Source organism: Condylura cristata, unplaced genomic scaffold, assembly GCF_000260355.1.
Source record: "Condylura cristata isolate star-nosed mole 26May11 unplaced genomic scaffold, ConCri1.0 scaffold00017, whole genome shotgun sequence".
NCBI lineage: Eukaryota > Metazoa > Chordata > Mammalia > Eulipotyphla > Talpidae > Condylura > Condylura cristata.
The window spans coordinates 23713965-23721101 of NW_004567118.1; positions in this window are offsets into that span (position 1 = coordinate 23713965).

The window sequence follows — 7137 nt, forward strand, 5'->3', positions numbered from 1 at the left end:
TAAATCTTTAAAAAAAAAAAGTTCAATTCTGTCACCAAACAGTTGACTCCTTTTACCTGGCTTAACCACCCCTTTCCCTCTCCCTGTTGGGTAACAACTCATTTGTTGTTGCTGATCCAAGTGTAATTTGGTCTCATAGTGTTGATTCAAATACAGCGCTACAAAATCAAAAGATGAATGTTGTTAGCAGGTTCACAGAGGGCGCATACCAGTGTGGTGACACAATGCTGGCCAGTTGCCTCCTTCCAATGGCACTCTCTAATTTAAGTCTGGTGTCCGTGGGGTGTGTAACGAGCTGAGAAGACTGATTCCTCAGTCTCCTCAGGACCTTGGTTCATACCTACCACACCACACAGACGATGGCAAAATGCCAAGCTGCTGTCAAGGTGAGTTCCATTTACTGTTTCTGCACTAATACCCAGAGAGCTGTGGAGCTGTGATTTTACACCTATAGTTCTAATGCCCCCGTGTCAGACCTTCTCATTAACAACTCCCTGTCAAGCGTTTGCACCATTGTATGTCTCCAGGCTGGATACCTTGTGTTTGTCGGAGCAGGAGATGAGTTCCACAAGCTCTCCTGACTTGACTGCTTACTGACCTTCACATTTACCAGTATGTGTGCCAGTCACACCTGGGTCCTTTAGTCCTTTCATGCTCAGTGATCCAATCATTTTCAACCAGAGATGGAAAAGTCACAGCTCAGATGATGCACCTTGACTGGAACAGAGGATGAACCAAGACAAAGTCTTGGAATCTTGCACATTCTGGAGCTCCAAAGTCCCTTCAACCACAAATGGCAAAATGAAACAAGTTCATAGATGAGAGACCCACAGCTGTGGAGGTGGGGTGTGGATATGGTATGGTGGGCAGAGGATATGGTATGTGTGATCTGTTTGTCTTGGTTTGTTTCTAGTTCCTGTTTCGATGAAACAAGACAAAAATCTTAACAAACTAACCTTTCATGGAATGAATAGAACCTCGACTTAAGCTTTCCTACCAACAGGATAGATTTGGGGAATAGTAATGTTCTAGTTTCTATCATGATTTTGTAGTTCGACTTTTTCGTCTTTCTGGAACCTCAGGCAAATTGAAATTGAGAGGCAAATTGTAACTGTGATGTATGAAGTGGCCCCTCTGCCCATTTGCATGGTTACAGCAAAAGGATGATGTTCTGATGTAGAAGACGGTCAAAGATGCTACCAAATTGATAAATGGGTTCCAACCCCAAATCACTTTGCTCGAGCTTGAAACACTGAGCATGAGTCTGCTGAGTGCTGCCTTTGAACTGGGCTTACGTCCAGGTGTATTCGTTTGGAGGGAAGGTCAGCTCATTGGCTGAGTTGCCTTCCTCCTTCCTCAGGTGGCCTCTGTCTCAGGTGGCCTCTGTAAACCAGAGTGCTTTTCTGCAGGGAGCAAGACACTGGAGCTTCTTATTCTAAGCATTGGTTCCCACATACATGTTTTATCTGAAGATAAAGAAAGAGAAAATTGGATACGACGGCCTTTGAGGAAAAAATAAATAGGGGAAAATCAATGGGGTCATTTTCACAGAATCTCTTTTCCAAACACAACACTGTAAGGAGAATGGCAGCTGGAGATTTTTCAGCTAGGGACCTCCCACATCTGGCTCCTGGGTTGTGAGCACAAGAGCTGGCTGTAAAGAGGAAAGGGCAATGCCAGGTCGCTCCATTTAGGCTGACAGGGCAGAGCTAGAAGGAGCCTTAGGGATCATCTGATCCGATGTTCTCTTTACATGAGAGACTTCTGGGAAACACAGGGGCAGAGGGACTTTCCTGTGATTTCAGGAGTCATTTTTCTTGGTCAAGTTTTTAAGATGCAAAATCAATCAGAACATTCACAGAGGGCTCCCTGAGCAACTGATGAAGTGGAGAACAGATTTAAGCACAGTTTTTCTCTACATAGCACTTTTTGTATTTAGGGAGACTTCCAAATACTTGTGTCCTCAAAATGATGATAGGTTCTAGTCACTACAAGAAAGACCTTGCCTTTGGTGGCTCCAATTCATTTGCAGGGGTTTGTGGGGTGCCATGTCTGGGCTGGGCACCCTTTCATGCATGCACGGTGATACAGCAGGGAGCAGGGGCTGGTCCCTGACCTCATGGAGCTTACATTCTAGCAGATGTCCTGGGGTCTCACTTTCATGATGCTTTGCCATGACTCACTTTTCATAATCTGTGTTTTCTCTTACTAATGGGACTCTCCACAGGGCTAGGACTGTCTGGATATGTGTGCTTATTTTTTTATTTTTTAAAGATTGATTTATTTATGCATACAAGAACTGGGGTGCAGGCCAGAGGTGCAAGGGATGAGAGGATTAACCAGAGACAAAGTGGGGAGAAGAACTGGTGGATCTACTTAGATATACTGCTGAGGGGAGCAGCAGGCGAGACAGGGGAGGTCTGCTGCGCCAGGTGGGTCAGCTCCCTGGCTGGGGACTGAACTCATCCTGCACTGACTGTGGATAGCTTCACTGTACTGAAACTTAACCTCTTGCACCATCAGGGAGGCCTAAGTGTGCTTATTTTTAACACACAGTAACCACATAAAACAGGATTGTCTCTGACTTCACAGCCAAGTCTTCTCCACCCTGCTGAAAATCCACGTCTCCTCTGCATCATATTGGAGAGATCCTGCCCTGCCTCTCTATGCTCTGGTAGCTGGTATGTTCCTTATTTCAGACATGTCTCCTGAGGCATCTTCCTCTCCTCTGTTTCCAGCCCACTGGTGTCAACACTTTGAGTCACTCAGGCTTGAAACTTCAGGGCTGTCTTTGATCCCATGTTCGGCCCCCCTACATTGTCAGCAGAACTCCAATGTTATCCTAACTTGTCAGTAAGTGGAGGTGATCCCGCTATCGTAAGTTCTGGCTTTTTACTTTTCCAATTCCAGGTCACTCCTTTCTAATTAAAGCCTTTATCCACTTTCAGTCTGAATTATTTTAAAAGTCTCCTAAGAAGAGAATAGATTTTTCTCTCTCAAACACAAACTTGATTTTACAGGGATCACTCTCCCTGATTAAAAAAACCTTCAGTTATTCCTGTTTGTGCACAGACTAAAATGGAAACATCTTGTTCTGTGAACACAAAAAGAATTTGTATGATTTCATAGCAGAAGACCCAAATAATTCAATTTAAAAAGTAGGTAGGAGATCTGAATAGACATTTTTCTAGAGAAGGCATACAGATGACCAACAGGTACAGAGAAAGATGTCCCTCATCAGCAATCATCAGAGAAATGCTAATCAAAATTAGTGAACTATTTATCATCTCACACCTGTTAGAAAGGCAATCATCCAAAGGACACAAAATAACAGTGCTGGCAAGGATGTGGAGAAAAGGAAACCTTTGTGTACCATTAAACATATTATTATTTAAAAGATTTATCTATTTATGCATATAGAACTGGGTTATAGGCCAGAGGTGCGGGAACAGTGAGCGGGTTTACCAGAGACAGAGTGGGGAGCAGAATAGGCAGATCTACTGAAACGCACTGCTGAGGGGGAGCAGCGGGCGGGCCAGGAGAGGTCTGCTGCACCATGTGGGTCATGGCCCTGGTCAGGGATTGAACTCTTGTCAAGGTGGCTGCCAATGGTGTCACAGTGCTATGATTTAACCCGTTGCATCACCAGGAAGGGCCTTATTAGAAGTTAAAAAAAAAAAAAAAAAAAAGCAAGGCTGAAAAGAAAGCAAGCCTCCCCAAGCCCCCATGTTGCTATAGCCTTCAATAACCCCTACAGGCTGTCACAGCCAGCCACCACTAACCTCAGCTCTCTTAAAGTGTTGTTTCTCTGAGATGTGTCTCCTGCTCTGAATTTCAACTCCATCTTGGTTGTTCTTACCTCCATTCCAGTCTCCCTCCACACCCCTGCACACATTCTGTTCCCTTATCAGCCTAATTCAGGTCCCTCCCCCTTATCTACACATTGCTGTGGCCCTTGAAACAGGCACCCTGTCTGGTTATCTGTCCTTTCGTGTACATGTGGCTGCTTAGACACTAGAGCCTCCATCGTTCGCCTCAAGCAGGACCCGCAGTATATGGTGAGCATCTGTCAATACTGACACAATTGCCCCTAGGCACCCCCCAAAAAACTTACTGCCTCTGGCCGCCCTCTTCCCTGTGTACATCCCCTGAGGAAAAAGGGATGCCCTGTTACCCTGCCTCTTTTTGTCACCTGAGAGATACTCCTGGGTCAAGCCGCCCTCTGTGTGTTCCAGGCACCTCACTGTCATTTTGCCTACTGGAGAATAGGGTGCTCCCAACAAGACTTAAAGGGGTGGGCAATTTAATTTTTTTTGTTTTCCAACTGAAGACTGATGTTCTGTGTTTTAGTGACTTGCATAAATTCACACCAGACAGACATTCACAGTGGCATAAAGCGTAGCCAAGCATGCACTCATGCAGTGATGGTGGATCAAAGTCTATAATTCTTTCCAGTTTGTTCAGAAGAATTGACTTCACCTTTTGAATTTTACAGCTTCAGTGGAGAGAAAGGGACATATTCTTTATGCCAAGGTCGTGGTCTTTGATTTGGCTCCTGGAGACACCTCGTTGATCCACTGATCCCAACCAGGTTAGCGCTCCCTTCGTGAGGAGAAAAATTTCTCACTCTGATTCTGGGAAAAACCAGGATTTCTTTGTGGGGGAGTCACAGGACCTAGGGGGCACTTCAGTCTTCACTTGGGAGAGGTGCAGTGGAGCAGAGACCATGAAGCTTGCTTCCCCCCTAGCCTGGTGGGGAATCCAGTTACCGAGTGGCCAGCGCCTCTCAGATCTCTGCTCCTTCCCGGCTCAGCAGCTAAGACTGGCATTCGATTTCCCCACTTAGCTGTGCCATCACTCAGTGAGGGAACATACAGGAAAATGGTCTAGATACATGGCGTTTCTAAGGACATTCACGGGGAAGAGCGGTGTAATCAGTTGATTGATTATACAACCCAGATGCTCAGGAATTATTTGCAAAAACAGATGAAAGAACTCACCTTCCAACTGAGGTCTCCATCATGAGGGACCTCTTCATAGCACTAAATAGCTCAGAAAGTACCAGGGCCATTCGCATTTCACGCAGGCAACAATTATTAACCCCTACTGTCCTCCGGACCAGCGGTGATTACAGGGCATGCGTGGATGGAGCACCACTTTCTCTCGTGGGAGGAGTCCTCAGTGGACCTGCTGCTTAGGTTTCAGAAAGTGAACGAACACTCAAGCTTTCTCTCACTCATTAGAGTCTTTGCCTTTGACAGAGTTTCCGCTTCAGGGAAACATGTTAGGGCCATAAGGCTGCCCCCTTCCAACCCCCCCACCCCCACCCTGTCGTGAGAGACAGGGGTCCTTATGCAAATGCTTCAAGCCCCAAGTCAGATGGCGGGGTGTGGCTTGCTCCGCTTGGTGTTTGTTCTCCTGTAAAACATTTCTTTAAGGAGACACATTTTCCTTGAGTGTAATCTGAATGGTTTGCGTGTGTCCAAAGGGTGTGTGCTGAGGGCTCTGGGAAGCCCAGGTCCAGCTCGTCTCTGCTGGTTGCTCCGGACTCTGCTTTTGCAGGTCCCAGCGCACTACGTTGCGCCTGTCCTTCTGTGCGCCCCTTTTCCCTGTCTATGGGTCTTCGCTGCTCTGGGCACGGTGGCGCCTCTTTTTGGGAACAAAATCATCTAACGTATAACTGGGAGAGGGCCTCATTGTCTCCAAAGCATGTCCCTGTCAACTGTTTATTTTCCTCACTGTGCTATTTCCAAGTGTATCTTGTTGGTTTGTGTTTCCCACCAGAAGGTAAGCTTCCCGAGAGCAGGCGCGCTGCTTGGACTTTCTGTGACTAACCCCCGCTTGCGCATAGCACGGGATCAGTGACTGCGACTAAGCGAACAAATTGCAACAAGCATACACAGAAACACAAAGAAGCTGTGTGTTCACGTCTTCACACACCACCTTCCTCTAGGCCCGCTCCTCAATGTTAACTGTGTTAATAATTTGATTTAATCCCTGTCTTTCAGGGGTTTTTCTCTGCGTTTATAAGCCCAACTCCACACCACCCATGTGCCCTTTGTCTCCTCAGTAGGGAGCATGCTGCTGTTGGATGAAGATTCTTCTGGTAAAGATGTATGATCAGGGCTTGTTGCCCTATAGGAACGTTCTTGCTGCTTTACCGTGGGGATGTGATGAGGAAAACGGCAGTCGTGGAGCAGGTTTGCAAGGCAGGAAGCAGCTGAAATTCTTGTGCTAGTAAAAGCTGATCATATGAATGGTGTGAGGAATAAAGTCCAGAGGCTGGGATAGGAGTGGGGGACAAAGTTTATGAGGGGCAGGGAAGGGAATGTCGTGACCATACATCAAGGACATTTGTGTCAGCAAAATGCTTGATGTTGTCACAGGCAGAGTTATCCCACGACAGCCATGGAGATCGTTGCCTAATCAGGTCAACAGCGGCCTCCTGTGTCCCTGGCCTGCCTTGTTATCGTGGCTGCTCTCTGTAGGTGGTCAAGGAATGCTCAGCTGTGATTTGTAGATAGCAAATAAGTCACAGTTGCCTATGAGTGGCAGACTGGTAGCGGGTTCCTAGGAAGCCACACGGCTGATAGATTACTTTCTGAGTTCTGAGCAGCGGTATCTGGAGTCTTAAACTGTAGGTGTAGCTGACCATAATGAAGGGTAAAAATACAAGGCTCCTTGTCAGGGCAATTTGGAACCCAAGCTCAGTAGCAAAATGGATTCTTTTATGTGACCCAAGTAATCTTTAAAGGCAGGGACCGGGATTTCGGTGCACAGCACACTTTTTATCATGCTTCTGTGATCGATGGTGGACTCTCCCCCTCATTTCTGTGGATTGAGACTATAAAGCAACCCAACAATAAGAGTCAGAAACGCCCATTTAACAAAAACCAGTAATGCAAGTGAAGGGTCATGCTCCTGGAATGGTAGCCGGGGGAGCTGCCCATGCAACCTTGATGAAAATGATGATTATTAATATAAAGGGGCTTGGAGGAAATCACCGCGTGACAGTCATATTTGTGAAATATATTTGTGAAATCTCTGTGATCCAAGTGGTGTAATTTATTTATATTTTATTTGGAAAACCTGAATGATGCAAGGATTACTGGACAAATTACTTTGCCAGGCATCACA